Source organism: Ricinus communis, chromosome 6, assembly GCF_019578655.1.
Source record: "Ricinus communis isolate WT05 ecotype wild-type chromosome 6, ASM1957865v1, whole genome shotgun sequence".
NCBI classification, from domain to species: domain Eukaryota; kingdom Viridiplantae; phylum Streptophyta; class Magnoliopsida; order Malpighiales; family Euphorbiaceae; genus Ricinus; species Ricinus communis.
In genome coordinates, this window is record NC_063261.1 from 6,392,144 (window position 1) to 6,412,977 (window position 20,834).

At 39.1% G+C, this 20,834-nt stretch overlaps 1 pseudogene; it reads right to left on the bottom strand.

The window, feature by feature from the left end:
- Window positions 1-10,448: 10,448 nt before the first annotated feature.
- Window positions 10,449-10,542, bottom strand: LOC112536472 (annotated as a pseudogene).
- Window positions 10,543-20,834: the final 10,292 nt, after the last annotated feature.

Below are 20,834 nucleotides of genomic sequence, written 5' to 3' on the forward strand. Positions count from 1 at the left end.
CTAGAATCAGCTTCTCTTATCCCTCATGGAGTCACCACTGTGAGAGGCGGTTTCAGGTGAACACCTAAGTGTCTTTAGTGACTACGGTATTATAAGGCTTTTCAACCTAATCAGGAATACACTAACTAGTCACTGAGACTAATGTGAAGATGAGAGTCGCCACCTAGGTAATCACTAGGACACTTTTACTAGTGAGTGGTGTTTCTCAAATTCCATATGGAAGCTTACGCCACAAAATCTAGAAATGGATCCGAAAGCCAACTATCTTATTTATGTATATTAGTCTTCAATTTTATTGTTTAACAAATGATTCTCTATAAATGCAAGCAATTTATATATAGGTGTACCAAATAACACACATAATACACCTAAATCTTACACGTTTTATTCAAGCCCAGCCCGTATTGAGGTTGTTAGCCTAGTTTACTAATTAATTATATGTCTAGCCCACCTAGTCTAACCCAGTTACATGTTATGCTTTTGATTTCCAACCTTTAGACCTAATAGACTACTTTTTATTGTAAGGCCCATTCATTGTGATCCTAATTCTAATTAAACCCAATCCTAACTAAAGCATGCCAAGGCCCACTAAGTCTACTTAAATTTTATGGTTCTAGGCCTAGTTAATGTTGATTAGTCTATTGGACTACCATATTCATGTTGGATCCACTTTTAGTCCTAAGTCTGTGTGGGCCATTTTAATTAATCAATCACATAAACACATATTTAATTAACTATACAATAAGCAAAATAAACAAAATAAAAACATAAAGTAAACTTAATTATCACAATCCAGCCTACAATGTGAAAGAAAAAGACCTAAAAACTATACAAAATGCCGAAATACATCAAAAAATCGTCTAAAAAGCAAAAAGATGGGGTTGGTCTTACATAACCGATCGGCTCTAAACATAGAGCCGATCGGCTCTAGGGTTCTAGGCCGGTCTTTCATCGATTCTTCAGTATATTTTGCATTCACAGATAGAGAAATTAATTAGAATATAAAAAAAATGAAATGAAAACATTAAAATAAAAGCAATAGGAGTTCAATTGAATAATTAAAACCCTAAAACTTATAAAAAGCCTAAAAATTGAAAGTACAGTAAACATATAGATGGCAAATCAATCATAATCACATTAGACATGTCTATTGCCTAATCACAATGGAAACATAAATCTAACATTAAGCCTATGGCATATTTCTAATCAGATCCAAAAAACATAATTGGAAAATTATTAGATTCAAAACCCTATAGTTCATATTATCACATTCAAAATCCAATTAACATGCATATTCAAAAATCCTAATCTAATCATATTGATCACAAATCATATCCCCAATCATGTTTCTAAAAACTAAATAACAAAAAGACAAAAAGAACGAAAGAACCAATTTTATGATGATGGAGAATGCATGTTTGAAGGAACCCTTAAGTTGTCACCGTAGCTAATGAATCTGCGAGTCTCAAGCAATGACGATGCAGTTGAGTCAAAAATCGGGTAGGAATCTATTGTTGGATCTGGTGTAAAGGAACTACTGTCGATTTAGAAAACAGGTTTCCAAAAATGATTCTTTCTTTAGTGGCTTCTCTCTTAGTAGCTTGAGTCTTCAGCCAAAATAAGTGATGTGCGTAAAATACACACATCTAAATGGGGTTTTTAAGATTGATTTTATCGACATTTGGATGTGAATTGGTCCCAACACTCACCCTATACGTCTGTTTGTGTGCATTAGGTCCAAAAGAAGTCAAAGGATGATAAAGGGAAGAATTTGAGCATAATTGGACGCTGAAGCTGCCAAAACAAGATCAGTACGAGCATGAGGAAGCTGAACATGGCCGTGTTGGTTTCAACACTGGCCGTGTTCCCAACACGGGCACAAACACGGCCGTGTTGGGTGTCATCAAACATAAAAGAAAAATAAGTTCTTAGGGAGCACGGCCACAAAGAGTAACATGGGCATCAACACCATCCCGTGTTGGGAACACGGCCACCAACACGGCCATGTTGGTGGCGATAGGGGGAATTAGTTAAAAGAAAGAAGAGAGGAAAAAAGAAAAGGAGAGCGGGGAAGAACGTCCCAAACCTTAATATTTCTCTCTCTAAGGGTTTTCTGAGCTGGAACCAAGGGAAAAGGAGACTTGGATCAAGGTCTCAAGCAGATTCCCTTCAAGGATTGATGATTGGGTGAGGTTCGTTGATTGGTTTTCAAATCGAGCAAGAGGAACAAGAATCGATTCAATTGAAGGAAAATGATTTGGGGCTGTTTACTCTCTTCCAAGGGTGTAATCGGGTTTTCTCTACCTTTGCTCATTGTTGTAATTGAATTCTTGTGTATTTTGATAATGAACATGATTAGCTAGATTGATTAAATCCATTGGGATTTCTTTACTATGTTGGCTTGCTATTATATTGTTGGATTGTTTGGGTTAGTTTTGTATTCTTTTTGCTTTCAGTATTAATAAGATAATGCATTATTCATGAGACGTTGTAAATTGTGTATTTAGATTGCTTTGTGTGATTGAGAAGTACATTTGGCAATTGGAATTTTGAATAGCAAGAACTGGTTAATAATCGCTTAGAGATAAGGATAATTAACTAGCCGGATTAAGAATTAACAAAGCTTAATAGAGGCGGATTAAAGCTTAATGCTAACTTAAGAATCAATCGTTGGGAAGAGATTCCAACTTTAGGTTATTAGGTTTAGGAATTCAGTTATCTCGATGGAGAAACCGAATTCGGTTAAGAATTCATCCACGGGTACCATAATTAGACTCACCAATCCTTTATCTTTTGTTTGATTGCCAACTAGTTTAGGTTCCCTTTAGGTTTGCTTTCTTGTCTTGGTTATTTTAGTTATCAATTACTCTTGCATCTCCCTTAGAACTTAGATTGTAGCTATTAGTTAGTTTAGAAATTATTCATCATCTATTTTAGGTTAATATAACAAAGAACAAAGGAGTAACTCTGGGCTTTCACTTTTCCGAGGAATACGACCTTAATACTCGCCATTAGTGCTGCATCGATAGGTACAATGCCTTAGTTTATAGCTAACACAAGTAGCACATATCAAGTTTTTGGCACCGTTGCCGGGGAATGTTTGAAAACTAGAGTGAAATTTGCTATTTGTTAATTTAGCCAGTTTTTTATTCATATTTTGTTTGTACATATTTATTTAGTTAAGTTTATGATTTAGATAGTGGATGATAAGGAGGTTCAATGCTAAACTCTTTGTATAACATGTTGGAAAATGGGATCAGGAACCAAGAGAATGCTAAAAATTGGAATACCCGTGCATTTTTAGAAGCTTGAGTGGAATCGTTTTACAGGGCTACCGATCAACTCTCCACTCCTATCCTTTCATCTCATGTTTTTTATGAATTTTGTTGTGGTTTACATTTGAGTAATTATTGTCCATTATATAGTGATGTTGCTCATTGTTCTTATAACTATGAACAGGTGAATTATACGGGAAGTTGGCAAAATGACTCGTATGGAAGCACCTACAATCAAGAGTTGAGCATCATTCACCTTTGGATGGAGCTTAGATGGCCAAGAACCACCAGAATTTCAGCAGCCTAATCTTGCACCATCAACTCAAGGTGAAGAGTTAGTGTCAGAGGAGCTGATGATGAGGTTTATTGCAAGTCTTGAGGATAGATTCCAACAAGCAGAGAGGATACTTGAAGATCAACAAGCCTCGATTAAGAACATAGAGCATCAAGTAGGCTTAATCTTCAAGTTACTAGCTGAAGAGCAATTGGGAACTCCATGAAACGCTACTGAATCCGAGGAACATTTGAGCGCCGTCACTTTGCGTTCAGGTGAGAATTTTTCTAGTTTATCTATTATGTTTGACGATGATGCTTCTATGCAGGACGACTCTTTGAACATGGAGATAGAACCAGAAAAGGAAGAGGCAAACATGATCCCTCTGTAAGACTACCAACAGGAACGTACAGTTGATGATGCTGAGTTGCAGTTAGAGGAATTTTTGGCAAATTTTCCACATGTCCCTTCTATGATGGAAGATGAGCACGAGTTATCCAATGAAGAAATCTCGGAGGAGCTCGAGTTTCTTCTAGCAAGTGAACCAAGCCAGGGACTAGAGAAAACCTTCTACGTTCCTGAAGAAATTGCCCAACCGTCGATCCTTCCAATTGGTAAAACTTCAGCTTTCAAATTGGAAGAGCCCCTAGAGCATCATGACTATGTGAAATTATACGAGGAGCGAGTTTTGCCCATCATACTGGCAGCTTGCTTGACAGTCGGGAAGAGGAAATCGAGGATTATCCCTCTAAGCGGATACTTGAAGCCATTTGCTTGGAAGAAGGATGGATGGTCGTCAATCCCCACCGTTTGCTTTTCACCATGAGTCCAGCTAAGAAGACTCATCACATCAAAAAGAAGCGCTTCTGGGAGGCGCCCCAAATTCTATTTTCAATTTTAATAATTTACCCTTTTTTGTGAACTTAGTTTGATTAGATTTTACAGTTTGTTTTTGGTAAGTTTTATTTATGTTGAGTATATGAGTTGAGGACTTATTGGTTGTGCAAGTGAGAAAAAGTAAGAAAGTGCTGAGAATCGCAAGTTTTGCATTTTCTGGAGATCAACACGGGCGTGTTCAAGACCATGTTCATTAACACGGACCGTGTTCTAATTGAAGAAAATCAAATTAAGATGAACACGTTCACAGTAGGCCACACGGGCATTTATGCCCGACCGTATCCCTAACACGTTCCCGTGTTCTATAAACACGGGCGTGTTCTCAAAAGTTGGTAAGTCAGCACATTTTAATTCGCTTAACACGGCCCTATATCCAGACCGTGTTCATGAACACGGCCCCTGTTGGTGAACACGGGCGTGTTTCGTACACTGCCTATATATACCACTTCATTTCGAAATGGCCAAAAATTTTGCTCTCCTTTTAGTTTTAGCAATTCTCTCCTCTCTTACTCTCTCACTTCTTTTTTCTCATCTCGAAGGCTTTGGATATTGCGTTTGTCAAGTAAGTACCCTCCAACTTCATTTTTCGTTGTTTTATTTTGATATTAGTTCGAATTTATGTTTTTCTTTGTTTTCGAATTTGTGTTTCAATTTTTTTTTAGTTTATTTCCTTATTTTATTATTTGGTGCATGCATTTACATTCATGTTTGTGCTTAATTTTCTTTTGTTTTCTTTAATTTAGTTTATATACCTAACTTGCTCATATTTTCTGTTTTTCTTTTCTACCATTATTCATGATTGTGATTAATTCTTTATTTTCCTCTTAATTATTATTGTTGGCAGCTAAACAATAGGCTCTGTCATTTATAGTGGACTTTGTGGTATCTGTTTTATATTAGCATGTTGGTTTGCCCTGTGATGGATTATGGCAAAGTTAAACTCCATGTGGATGAATTGAAAATTTAATTGGTTAGCATTGGTTGGCAGTGTTGTGGATTAAATTTTCTTTGTAGGACATTGAGCAGTTTAATTTTATCAATTTAAATCCTTTGGTTTGTCCATGTTATGCCGTTATGCTGCCAGAATTTCATTGATCCTTAGTACTAAAAATTTCTTTTTCAGGTACCATGTCCACCAGACGAGGATCAGGAGTTTACAAGAGGAGGCGGACCGATGGTTCCTCTTCCTCTCGATCGTCAGGCGCTGCACTGACTAGTTCAGGCTAAATTAGACCACCGCAGCGCCATCGATTCCTACTTTTCCAAGGGCAACCCACCTTTGAGCAGAGATATCAATCAATAAGGCATAAAGATTTGGGAAAGGGGCGTAGGATAGACTGGCCAGCACTGGAAATCGTCGGACTTGCAGCTGCAGTCCGCCGATATCTTGAGACTTTAAGTGATTTAGAGTGAATCTGGTGAGGAGTTGGTTCTGAATAATTTTGTTGAGACAGTATTTTGCAAATTGTTGGCATCTTGGTTGTGATACTTGAATCGATTGCTTCGTTTCTTTTTGTTTGACTTACGCTTGTTAAGGATATGTGCAGGACCTCTCTAGCTTGTCTGTCAGCTTAAGTGTTGTTTCTTAATGGTTTATTTTCTTTATTTTACTTTTGATTGCTTGAGGACAAGCAATGAGCTAAGTGTGGGGTTATTTGATGTGCGTAAAATACACACATCTAAATGGGGTTTTTAAGATTGATTTTATGGACGTTTGGATGTGAATTGGTCCCAACACTCACCATATGCGTCTGTTTGTGTGCATTAGGTCCAAAAGAAGTCAAAGGATGATAAAGGAAAGAATTTGAGCATAATTGGACGCCGAAGCTGCCGAAATAAGCTAAGTACGAGCATGAGGAAGTTGAACATGGCCGTGTTGGTTTCAACACTAGCCGTGTTCCCAACACGGGCACAAACACGGCCGTGTTGGGTGTCATCAAACATAAAAGAAAAATAAGTTCTTAGAAAGCACGGCCACAGAGAGTAACACGGGCATCAACACCATCCCGTGTTGGGAACACGGCCACCAACATGGCAGTGTTGGCGGCGATAGGGGGAATTAGTTAAAAGAAAGAAGAGAGGAAAAAAGAAAAAGGAGAGCGGGGGAGAATGTCCCAAACCCTAATATTTCTCTCTCTAAGGGTTTTCTGAGCTGGAACTAAGGGAAAAGGAGACTTGGATCAAGGTTTCAAGCGGATTCCCTTCAAGGATTGAAGATTGGGTGAGGTTCGTTGATTGGTTTTCAAATCGAGCAAGAGGAACAAGAATCGATTCAATTGGAGCCAAAGGATTTGGGGCTGTTTACTCTCATCCAAGGGTGTAATCGGGTTTTCTCTACCTTTACTCATTATTGTAATTGAATTCTTGTGTATTTTGATAATGAACATGATTAGCTAGATTGATTAAATCCATTCGGATTTCTTTACTATGTAGGCTTGCTATTATATTGTTGGATTGTTTGGGTTAGTTTTGTATTCTTTTTGCTTTCAGTATTAATAAGATAATGCATTATTCATGAGACGTTGTGAATTGTGTGTTTAGATTGCTTTGTGTGATTGAGAAGTCTATTTGGCAATTGGAATTTTGAATAGCAAGAACTGGTTAATAATCGCTTAGAGATAAGGATAATTAACTAGCCAGATTAAGAATTAACAAAGCTTAATAGAGGCGGATTAAAGCTTAATGCTAATTTAAGAATCAATCGTTAGGAAGAGATTCCAACTTTAGGTTATTAGGTTTAGGAATTCGGTTATCTTGAGAAAGAAACCGAATTCGGTTAAGAATTCATCCACGGGTACCATAATTAGACTCACCAATCCTTTATCTTTTGTTTGATTACCAACTAGTTTAGGTTCCCTTTGGGTTTGCTTTCTTGTCTTGGTTATTTTAGTTATCAATTACTCTTGCATCTCCCTTAGAACTTACATTGTAGCTATTAGTTAGTTTAGAAATTATTCATCATTTATTTTAGGTTAATATAACAAAGAACAAAGGAGTAACTCTGGGCTTTCACTTTCCTGATGAATACGACCTTGATACTCGCCATTAGTGCTAGACTGCATCGTTAGGTACACTGCCTTAGATTGTAACTAACATAAGTAGCACACATCAATAAGCACGACAGTCTTTTCTTTCTTTTCTCACTAGTTTTTCTCAGTGTGTTTTCTTTCTAAGTGTTTTTCAAGTGTCGTTATTACTTGTTGCCAAATTCCAGTTCTTAATTGTTAACCCTAACCCTAATTACCTCTTTCTATTTATAGAAGTAGGGTTTCAAGAGAAACCCTTAGGGAGATGATAGATTTCAAATAATATCGATAAATATCCAAATTTATTTTTCAAAATTTAAATAACTATGAATAAAAATCATGATTATCATCAAGAAAATCTTCTAGAATCTGTATTTGTATGTAAAATAGTCAAGAAAAATGACGTAGGACTATAAGAACCCAATTGGCGCTACGTAGAGCCAATTTGTAGAGCCAATTGGCTCTACACAGGAAAGTTTGAAGACTTTGCAATTATGTTATTGAATTTATAAAAACTGTCATTTTGACCCTCACATTTTATCTTTCTTGAAAATTGAGTCTACATTGATTTTTAAAAGGTCATTCCGGCTGGATTAACCTCAACCCTAGCCTCGGATTCACCTGTCTTACATCTCATGATACCCAAGAAGGCAGTAACTTTCATCATAGGAATTTTCATTCTTTTCTCGATATCTAGATCCGGAAAAGGAGTGCTGACATAGGGGAAGGAAGTACACCAGGGACCGGTCAAAGAAAGAAAAAACCTTAGAATAGATACCAAAAAAGAAATTTGATGGATGCATTGTTTTACACATGTTTATATGCCCAATTACTTCCATTTTTGTACATAGTTATCTCGTTTTATGACAGAATCACCTGTGTTTTAGTTCCTTTCATGTTTCAAGTGATCATCGATGGCCATTATCAGTAGTCGAGGGAGATACGTGCAAATACAGACCAGAATCCATTAAAATTGAGCAAAAGCTACCATTTCAAGGTTGAGCACGGCCTGGACTCTAGCCGTGCTGAACCATCGACATTTGACCCTCAAAAGTGTCCTTTAGGCACGGTTTCTGAGGCCATCATGGCCTCCATCATGGCCCATCGTGGCTTAGCATCAGCGAGGGCACAGTCAGGGAGAATAGCTATTTTTCGGGACTCGAAGGTCCAGCACGGCCTGGACTCCGCCCGTGCTGACCAGCACGGGCTTGACCACGGTCGTGCTGGGACAACTATATAGGCAAAATCGAATTATTTTGCTAGGGTTCGATTTTCTGACTTGAGATTTCACATACACGCACAAGCCACCCTTTTTCAGACTTCCATATTCAACTTTGGGAGTATTTCGAATATTGAAGGACGGATTCGAGTGGTTTAAGTATCACATTGAAGATCAAGAGTGGATCTGGAGGCATTCAATAGGTAATCTGAGGTTCATTATTTAGATTTGGGGATTTAAGGCTGTTCATTTGACTTGAAGAAGAAGGGTGTACATGTTTTCAATTTGCTTTTCTGTATTTGTTCCTTACTTTGTGTTATTTGTTAGCATGAGTAGCTAGAACTGTTGAACCCAATGGGGTTCCTTTGTTATTGGATTGCATTTAATGTTTATGAGATTTTGATTATCAATGCTTGTATTCTTCTTGCTTTCATTATTAATAAGAAATCGCATTATTCATGAGACGTTGTGAATTGTGTTGTTTAGATTGCTTTATGTAATTGAGAAGTTCATTTAGTAATTGGAAATTTGAATAGCAAGAACTAGTTAATGATCACTTAGAGATAAGGGTAATTGACTAGACGGATTAAGAATTAACAACTCTTAATAGTAGTGGATTTAATCTTAAGGCTAACCTAAAATCAATCGTTAGAAAGAGATTCCATCGTTTAGGTTCTTAGGTTTAGGAATTCGATATTCTCAAGAGGGAAATCGAATTCAATTTAGAATCTGCTCATAGGTAATTATAATTGGTAATCAATATAATCTCTACCTTTACTAAAATCCAACTAGCTTAGGTCCCCTTGAGTTTGCTTTCTCCCTTTGATTGTTTCACTAAATCTTTGCTGACCGTTTGACATTTAGTTAATTACTTAGCTTGCATCTAGTCATAGAATAGGAATTTCATCGATTTTGTTCAGGTTAGATAACATAAGACGCTGTAGTAGTTCTAGGATCACCCTTTCCCGAGAATACGACCTTGATACTCGCCATTAGTGCTAGTCTGTATCGATAGGTTCATTGCCTTAGAATGTTGCTACATAAATAGCCTATCATGTTTTTTGCGCCATTGCCGGGGAACTTTTGTGTGAACTACAGTGAATTTGTATTTGTGCTAATCTAGTCATTTTTTATTTTTTGTCTTTTCCTTCATTTTATTCTTTATTTCTTTTTGTGATTCATTTATGTGGTCTTTGGTTGCTGCCTCTTAATTTCAGGTAGTTTATGACCAGGAGCTCTAATCCTACTCCTGTAGTTCCTCTTGCTGAACCATAGCGATTCCTCCGTCTTTTGAGGAAGCATATACAAGAAGAAGAGGAGGCGCGGATAGAGATTGAAGCCCCCGTGAATAGACCAGCAGGGATGGGAGACAATAACCAGGCTGTGGATGAAAGCAGGACAATGTACGAGTTTGTTAGACCTTCTCTTGAGGGGACACAGACGAGTATATTGCGACCACTTGTGGCAGCCAATAACTTTGAAATAAAGCCAAACGTGATACAAATGGTCTAGAATAGTGTACAATTTGGGGATCTGCCCAGCGAGGACCCAAACGCTCACATAGCCAACTTCTTGGAGATCTGCAACACCTTCAAGATAAATGGAACAACTGATGATGCCATTCAATGCTGTTTCTTTTCTCTTTGAGAGACTGAGCGGAAAGATGGCTCCAGTCATTCCTAGCCAACAATATTACAACATGGAGATCTTTGGCTGAAAATTTTTTATATAAGTACTTTCCTCCTGCTAAAACTGCTAGATTAAGAAATGACATATCTTTTTTTGTGCAGTTCGATGATGAGAGCATGTATGATGCCTGGATTTGCTCCGATGTTGCCCGCATCATGGACTACCAATATGGATGCAGGTTCAGACTTTCTACAGCGATTTGAACCTTGCTACTAGGCAGATGGTAGATGCTACAGTAGGTGGCGCTCTGAATAGTAAGACGTCGGAGCAGGCACAAAATCTAATAGAGGAGATGGCCATGAACAACTACCAGTGGCAATCCTCTAGGATTCAGCCAGTCAAGCAGGGAGTGGTCAACCAGCTAGATTCCACGGCAGCCTTGGTAGCTCAAATGGAGCTTCTAACCAAGAAATTAGACCAACTTCAGATGTTGGTTCATGCAGCCCGGATAAGCTGTGAATTCTGTAATGGCCCACACTATGGTGCAAATTGTAATGCGGGAGGTATGTTTGCTTCACCTTCCACTTCTTCATCCTCTATTGTTTCTACTGACCTTGAACAGGTAGACTATATGGGTAATGCACCAAGATAGTAGAACAATCTGTACAACAATACATACAACCCTGGTTGGTGCAATCATCCCAACTCAGTTGGAGGAATAACAGCACCCAGGGACCACCTGGCTTTCAAAGATTGCATCAGCAAAAGCCACAGCCGCAAGCTGGTCCACGCAAACTACCTCCACCTCAGGAGAAGAAGCTTAATCTCGAGGAGTTGGTGATGGAATTTGTGTCCTCTACCGATAACAGATTTCAGCAGACGGACAACGCACTTAGGAATCAGCAGGCCTCCATTCAAAATCTGGAGAACCAGATAGGCTGGATTTCTAAGATGTTAGCTGTGAGACAACCAGGGATACTCCCGAGCACTACAGAGTCTAACCTAAGGGAGCACTGCAAGGCTATCACCTTGCGATCAGGTAGGTAGTTATCTAGTTCCTTACCTGTACCTAATAATGTGATGTTGTTGTGCAGGATGAGCCTACCAGGAAGGAACCAGAACCTGAGGAGATAGAGCCTCTGAGAGCTGAGGACAAGAAGAAGAATCCAGTGAAGGAGTACCAGCCACCCACCCCATATCCTGCTCGACTGAGGCAGGAAAAGGTTGACCAGCAGTTAGGTAAGTTTCTAGACCTTTTTAAACAACTGTGCATTAACCTTCATTTTGTTGAGGCTATTTAACAGATGCCGAAGTATGTGAAATTTATGAAGGAGATATTGAGCAACAAGAGGAGACTGGAGGATTTGGAATTGGTGACCCTGAACGAGGAGTGCTCTGCCATTCTGCAAAACAAGCTGCTTGTTAAGAGGCGTGATCCAGGGAGTTTCATTGTAGCTTGTGTCATTGGTGAATTACATATTAGTGGTGCATTAGCTGACATAGGAGCTAGTATTAATTTTATGCCCACTAGCTTGTTTGATAAACTTGGTTTGAGTGAGCCTAAACCCACTAGGATGAGCATTCAGTTAGCCGATAGGACTATTAAGATTCCTAGGGGTATAGTTGAGGATATACTTGTTAAGGTAGACAAGTTTATATTTCCTGTAGATTTCATTGTCATGGATATGGAGGGTGAGAGTGTTATGCCATTGATCTTAGGTAGACCTTTCCTTGCTACATCTAGGGTCGTTATAGAGTTTTGTAATGGGAAGCTCCAACTTAGGGTAGATGACGAGACTATCACCTCTAACTTAGTGACTTTCATGAGACATTTCCTAGACCATGATGATACTGTATTTTATGTAGCTGTCTTAGATGATGTTGTTGAGTCGCATATGTAGGAAATTTTGCTTGATGACCCTTTGCAGGTTGCATTGTAGGGAGATGAGAGGGAGTTGTCCAATGAGCAAGTGTTGGAACAACTCGCTTGTTTGTGGGCTAGTAAGCCCAGCTGTTCCATTCACCCGTTTGTTTCTCTTGATAGGTCAAACGTGCAGAAGGTGGAACCTTTTATTGAGGACCCTCCAGTCCTAGAGTTGAAGGAACTACCCAAGCACCTGAGTTATGCCTACTTGGATGAGGCAAAGAGGCTGCCAGTTATTATTGCAGCAGACATGACTCCTGAGGAGAGGGAGATGATGCTATCGTCTCTCAAGAAGTACCCTACGACCTTCGCATATAAGATTGCAGACATCCTTGGAATCAACCCCAGTTTTTGCTCACACGAGATCCTGATGGAGGATAGTTTCAGGCCAATGGTGCAGAGACAAAGACGACTTAACCCGAACATGAAGGAGGTGGTGAAAAAGGAGGTAGTTAAATTTCTTGATTCAGGTTTAATTTATCCCATATCTAATAGCTCGTAGGTGAGTCCTGTGCAGGTTGTACTAAAGAAAGGAGGGATGACTGTGATAAAGAATGAGAAGGATGAATTGATACCAACAAGGACGGTAACTGGTTTTCGGGTTTGCATTGATTACAAGAGGCTAAATGATGCAACCTGGAAGGACCGCTTTTCCCTTCCATTTATTGATTAAATGCTTGAGCGTCTATCCAGCCATATGTTTTACTATTTTCTTGATGGTTTCTCAGGTTATTTCCAAATACTAATCGCACATGAGGACCAGGAGAAGACAACATTTACTTGCCCCTATGGGACATTTGCATACCGGAGGATGCCATTGGTTTATGTAATGCACCTGCTACTTTTTAGAGATGTATGATGGCGATTTTCCACAATATGATTGAGGAGTCCATGGAGGTTTTCATGGATGACTTCTCAATGTTCGGTAAATCTTTCTCGCACTGCTTGTCTAATTTAGAGCGCATGCTTGCATGATATATTAAGGCAAATTTAGTTCTAAATTAAAAAAAATGTCATTTTATGGTGAGAGAGGGTATTGTGTTGGGGCACAAGATTTCACATGCGGGGATGGAGGTAGATAGAGCTAAGGTAGAGAATATATTGAAATTGCCACCCCTTAGTTCTGTTAAGGCTATTAGAAGCTTCCTCGGGCATGTTGGCTTTTATAGGAGATTAATTAAGGACTTTTCTAAAATAGCTAGGCCTCTTACTCAATTACTTGTTAAGGATGTACCTTTTGTGTTTGATTCGGATTGCTTATAGGCTTTTGAATTATTAAAAAAGTTACTAACCATAGCTCCTATCATGGTTTCACCTGATTGGTGGTTACCCTTTGAACTCATGTGCGATGCTAGTGACTATGCAGTTAGAGCTGTTCTTAGACAGTGGGTCGAGAAGAAGTTCTAGCCTATCTATTATGCTAGCAAGAGGTTGATAAACGCCCAAGAGCACTATACCACCACTGAGAGGGAGTTGTTAGCTGTCGTTTATGCCTTCAACAAGTTCTGTTCATACCTTGTGCTATCAAAGACCATTGTCTATACGGACCATTCGGCATCGAGGTACTTGTTTGAAAAGAATGATGCTAAACCAAGACTGATTAGATGGATTCTACTCTTGCAAGAGTTTGACATAGAAAACAAGGATAAAAAGGGTGCTGAGAACTTGGCAGTAGATCACTTATCGAGGTTGGAGAACCCGAGCTTGGCGGCACTTGATGAGAGGGCCATTGATGATAGCTTCCCCGATGAGCATTTGTGCTCATTGCAGGTATATACTGATTCCCTTTGGTTTTCATATTATGCTAATTATTTGGTTGCAAGGATCCTACTAAAAGGTATGACATATCAGCAAAAGAAAAAATTCTTTGCTGACTTGAAATACTACATTTGGGAAGCCCCCTTTTTGTTTCATGTTTGTGCAACTCAAATGATTCGACGATGTGTATATAGGGAGGAAACTTTAAAAATCCTTAAGCATTCCCATAAGGGACCAAGTGGAGGCCATCAATCGGCCAATCATACAGCTAGGAAGGTGTTGGATGCGGGATTCTACTGGCCTACAATCTTTCAGGATGTGAGAACCTTTGTCTAGGTTTGTGATGCATGCCAGCAGTCAGGTAATATCTCTTCTCCTGATGAGATGCCCCAAATTAGTATACAAGTTTTTGACATTTTTGATGTTTGGGGCATCGACTTCATGGGACCCTTTCCTTCTTCTTATGGAAATAAGTATATACTTGTGGCTTTTGAGTATTTTTCTAAATGGCCAGAGGCACAAGCCTTCCCCACTAATGATGCCAAGGTAGTTGCTAGGTTTCTCAAGAAAATATTTGCTAGGTTTGGTACACCTAAAGCATTGATTAGTGACAGGGGGACCCATTTTTGTAATACCCAACTTGGGAAAGTACTTAAATGCTATGGGGTCACACACCGGTTCTCTACACCCTATCACCCACAAACTAGTGGGCAAGTGAGGTAACTAATAGGGGTCTAAAATGCATTCTAGAGAGAACCGTGGGGACTAGTAGGAAGGATTAGGCGGTTAAGTTAGATGATGCACTGTGGGCTTTTAGAACAGCCTATAGGACTTTTATCGGCTTTCCACTGTATAGGCTAGTTTATGGTAAGACGTGTCATCTACCTGTTGAATTGGAACACAAGGCCCTTTGGGCTTTCAAATCATGCAATTTTAGTGGTGATTCTGCAGGTAAAGAAAGACAATGGCAGTTGGATGAGTTAGAGGAGTGGTGTCAGTAAACTTATGACAACTCCATAATTTACAAAGCTAGGATGAAGAAGTGGTACAATCAGTGAGTGAAAGGCTCGAAAGAGTTCAAAGCTGGAGACAGGGTTCTCTTATATAACTCTCGTCTTCGGTTGTTTACAAGTAAGCTGAAGAGCAGATGGTCGGGAGCGTTCGTAGTTAAGCAAGTCTTTCCATATGGCAGAGTGGAACTGCATCATCCGGAGAAGGAAGACTTCATGGTTAATGGACATAGGCTGAAGCACTATCATGAGAACTCGCTAGAAGTTGAGAAGCCAGTGAACATGGTGCTTTTCGAGCGAAAGTAGTCCGGTGTCGAGTCCAGCTAAATGACTCGAGAGCCAAAAAGAAGCGCTTTTGGGAGGCATTCCCATATTTAGCTTTACATTTTTTTTATTTTATTAGTTGTTTGCATGTTTGATGGTAGTTAGAGCACTTGCTTAGTGAGTAAACCTAATTGTTTGAAGCTAGGGTTTTAATAACTGAAGTCGAATTTTTGGTGATTGGTGAATATGAACTTCCTTGTTTGATACATTTTTACATGAATTATAGCCTAAATGTGTATGTATATGTGTTGAATGCAGGTAGGAGTTGGGCGGTTCAAGATGTTGAAGAAAGGCTGAGATGTCAGTGGTTTACCACGGTTTTCGTGGGCATCACGGGTTGGATCTGCAGGTCATGCTGATCAGCACCGCTGGAGTCCTACTCGTGATGAACAAGCACGTATAAGAGTTTGGGATTGGTCGTCCACCATTGCTTCTGAAGCCACCACAGGCTGCACTTAAGGAAACTTCTTATATTAGAAAGACCAACATCCCCCACAGCGTCCAACTGCAAATGATAGTCCACCTATGATACAGTCTAAAATCTGAAGAACTAGTATTACTGGAAAAGAAGGAGGGCCCTTACACATAGAGTGTCAATCAGATAACTATTCAGTGTCTTGTTCGATCCTTGTTGTTTACCTTTACTATTTTTCATCCTCTCTATCATCAATCTTATGCTTTGTGTTTGCCTCGTCAGAGGATCCTGCACATCAGAAACTTGATTTTTCTCATCTGTTTTCTTTTGACATATTGCCCCCTAATTGGTATCAGAGCCTAAGACATATTATCTCTAGACCCTCTGTTGCAGTGAAAGAGTATGTACAATCATCTGCTCTTTCTCAGTGTGTTCTTTCTTTAGTAACAACAGAGCAATATGTAACTTTAGAGATCCCTCCACACTTCATTCAGACTCTATTTGCTATTCCATATTCAGATACCAGCACAGATGATGAAAGTTCTTCAGACGAAGAAACATTTGTTTTTACTATTGGCTATACAGCAAAACCCTCCTGTCTCTACGGAGTCGACTCCCTCCTCAACTGAATCGTATATTTCAGATTCAGACCTGTCTCAATTTGAACTACAACACTTCAGCTCTTCCTCTTCTGATAGCACGGCCATGCCCTTGCCCGTGGTGAACATGCACGTAGCGCAACTTAGAATTGGCCGTCCACCACAGCTTTTGAAGGCACTATGGGCGGAAACACCAGGCCGTGCTGACTAGCATGGCCACGCCCTTGCCCGTGGTGAACTTGCACATGGATGACTCTTTAAGCTTCAGCACGTGTTGAGTCTAGCTCATGCTGACAGCATGGCCAAGCCCTCGCCTATGCTGACCCCCATGACTATAAAAGGAGGCCATTTCAAACCTCTTACAACTATTCCTCTCTAAAGTTCTAAAGTGCTTTTCTTCTTCTTCTCGATTTTTCAAACCTTTTGCTTTTTATTTGGTTAAGTTTGAGTTTTTTATGTATTTTTTTTATTATTTACACATTTTGATATGCTATAGTATTTGTCAATATTTATTGCTTTGATTGGTTTATTGTTTTTTATTTTTATTTACACTGGTCGAGTTTGATTTGGATTATATTTGGCTCAAATTAGTTTCTGTATTTGTCATTTTAATAATGACATGCTAAGTGTGGGCTGGAATGCCATTGGAAATTAGTTTTCTGCAGGAAATTGAGGCTTTAGTCTTAGTTTTAAGCCTAAAGTTTCCTGTTAATCAAATTCTAGTCGTTATGTTGCTAAACTTTCAGTGTAATTTATGTTAACTTGATTTCTTGTTCGAATACTAATGATTGATTGTATTAGGCAATATGAGGGACTGAGATCAATTCCGTCACCAGCAGTTGCTACTAGCAAGCGCTCGCGTGGCGAGCGAACTTCTTCTTCTACTTCACCTTCACCTGGGCATCCACTAGCACCAGCACCCCCACCACAACAGCAACTAGTCCGAGCAAGAAGAACAGCAGCTGCAAATCCACCCGCACGCGGTCGACATAGCTTATGGACATTTTAAAATGCTGATAACGAGAGCCGCTTCCAAGCGAGGAGATGGAAGCAAGTAATGGCCGGATGATGCATTGACTTTGTATCCTTGGAGAGAGTGGGATTTGCTCAGGATGTTCGTGCACTGTTTGACACACTACCTTGTGCACGCTTCTTCGACATCATTGAGCCTACCTATCGCGAGCTCACTATTGAATTCCTAAGCACCTTCTTCCTACAGCAACAGATCACAAACTGGCATCAGCTTGATCCAGTTTACTTCAGACTTGAACACAAAAAAAAGGAAGGACGCGAGTGATAAGTCTATGATTGCTAGGGCGACTCGTGATTTCCCACAAGATAGAAAATTGAAATAGTATGGCCACTAGCCTCAAGTCTTTAGTTGCATGTGGTTTTTATAATGCGAAATCCCTCATTTCATAAGAAAAAGAAACTAGAAGCTAATGTGAATTAATAAATAGAGAATGATGAATAAACTAAAGTAAAATTAAGAATGAGAGAGGAGTTGACTGGTTAACAGTAGTCTGAGATTCTATGAGCCAGCTTAACGAAAATAAGGAGAAATTCGTGTTGGCCTACCTAATAACACTCCGACATAAATTACTTCATTATATACATCCCAAACATCAAAAAGGTGTCGTTTTTGCTTGTATTACGGTTGGATTAAATGAAAACAACATGATTTCTCCCTTACACGAGTGGATTTACGTCTCATCCTGCTTGATCATCAAGCAAAGCATCAATGGCACCGATCATGCTTGTTTGTTGCATTCTCATGATTCCTTATGCTAATCCTTGTGTCATCAGGAGTCCTCATGACTAGATAACAAGGAATGATGGAGATTCTAACGGTCCAAATCCTGAATCGGAATATTTAGGTGTGCCTCAATTCCCATCATTCTTTCTTTCCTCCAAAAGGTTCATCTGCGATCATTCTAGAATGATATCAATACTCGATCAACTAATCTAATTTTATCGCTATGATATCAATACTTAATCAACTAATTTGATGTCTTCACATATGTCCAAGCAATGGATTGGTGCCTATGATTGCCACTTACACGCGCTTTCACTCAACACTCGTGTTTATGCTACTCGAATAGAACCAAACTGATGCGTGGTAAACACGATAAAACCAAGCATATGAAGGGAGCATCTAAACAAAAAAATTTTAGAGACTTAGTAAATTCAATAAAACCAATATTTTATCCAATAACCCAATGAATACATTATAAAAATTCCAGAAATAGGATAGGGATTAACAAATGAAAGGCTTAACAAGGTGTAATGATAAAGCAAAATGGTAAAAATAAAGAAAATGGATAGGCTCAAACTTGGCTAACTAATTGAAAATATCTACAAGTTGGCTTTTGGTTACAATGGTGAATCCTAAATGCCCTTATCATTTCATAACATTTGATTGTTCATGTGACCTCAATAAGCATTACCGAGCAAGTTCTATAAATAAGAAGGATGCAATGCACACTCAAACAAGAAGAAAGGAGCATTTATAAGTGTTTATTTGCATAAGGTGTCCAAATACCATCAATCAAATCATCATTTAAACAATTCATACACAAAACACAACAACTAACAATTCAAATTACTAACTTAAAGGATGGTCAAGTAACATTGGTTTAACTTAGCCACTATGATAAACTAAAAACTGCTCAGTAATATTCCAAAAGCAACAAAAAATAAGGAGGAAAAATCTCATGGTCATAATCATAACCATCAATCTTTCAAAGATAAAAAAAAAGCTAATAAACTTCCTAAGTATCCTAAATATATACATCATCAATAACATAATAAATAACAATCGGTAAACATAAGAAAAAGAAAAGCCATAAAAACGGCTTACCCACCCCACACTTGAAGGACACAGTATCCATAATGTATAAAAGAGTTGGGAAGTAACATACTAAGTACTCAAAAAGAAAAAGATATATTGCCCTACTCATCTTGCTGGGTTGGTGGAGGTGGAGGTGGTGCTGCTGTAGGAGGTGCATTATCGCCAGTTGGAGGTGCGAAGAATTCATTAAAATCATCGAAGTCAAAATCGTTTGTCCTATTCTTCTGCAAGGTTGCCTCTATCCTATCTCCTTAGGCCAACTGCTTATTTAGCAGATCTATAATCTACCTCTACGTAGCATCAAAATGCTGGAACTATGCCTGAACCTCCTGCTCAAAGCTCTCGAGCCTATTTGTGTGCTGTTGCTGCATGTCAGTGATCTGATAAAGTCTCACAGTCAGCTCATTAATCTGCACACTAGATGGCCAAGGAGATGATGAGGATGAAGATTAGAAGGAGCTAGGAATATCTATAGGTCTGGGGTGCTCCCCCTGCTCCTCCCGAGCAGTTCGGGCTATGACTGAATAAGCATGTATTCTAGCCCCATGGGCCCTATCCTCCGAATGATCATCCTTATATGTTACATAGTAGATAGGCCAGCATGGGTCATCTTGCCTACAAGCGTCAACTCATCCAGTAGATCTCTGTCTAATAGCTCCATCCTCCTAACAATCCTAGTCACATAAGGTCTGAAATAGATCTAAGTCTTCTTCTAGTCCTCAATGACAGTCTTGCACTGCCTGGCTAACACATATCCCATGTCCACCCTCCTTCTCTGATGCAGCACCCATAAACAGAACACGTTAGGCTAGATGACCACTCCAAAATTGTCCCCTCGCCCTATTAGTGTATATGCAAGCATGCGGTGAAGATAGCGCAGGCTATCAAAGAGGCTGGATGCCTTAGACTTGCTCGGGTAGTAAGGCTCATCCCCCTCTGAGATGGTCTTCCAGGCTTTGTCAAAAGAAACATACCACAATAAAAGAAATCTAGGATATACATAATAGTAACTAATAAACAAAAATAAATAATAACAGCAAAGGAAGAGCAAGAAATTGAACAAAATAACAGAATTGACAAAGATATTAAAAATAAGAAACAAAATCAATAATTTCAAAAATAATCAACTAAATTAAAGAAAAGAGTAAAATAACATACTACAATGGAGTATTGAGCAAAGTTAAAGAAGAAACTTACTTGATTTGGCAGAAAAACAGTTGAAATTAAAGGAAAAGAGGGAGAGAACGTCAGCCATATGCTTGGTTACACCACTCCTTAGCCTTTTGTCATGCCACTTCTTGGTATGCTCCTTGTAGATTAAGGAGTTGCCATATGCTTGGTTACGCCACTCTTCCAACTCGTTAAGCTGCCACTATCTATGTTTACCTGCATTAACAAAATCAAAATTGCAGGTTTTCAAAGCCCACAATGTTTTATCCTGAAGTTCAACAGGGAATAGTCCTTTGAGGAATCTTGTAACTACCCCGGCATCATCAGTGAGAAAAGCTTATGCTTCGGCCCACTTAGAAAAGTATTCAATGGCAACCAAGATGTATTTATTGCCATAGGAGAAAAGGAAAGGTCCCATGAAGTCGATGCCCCAAACATTAAAAATCTCAATAGCTTAAATGCT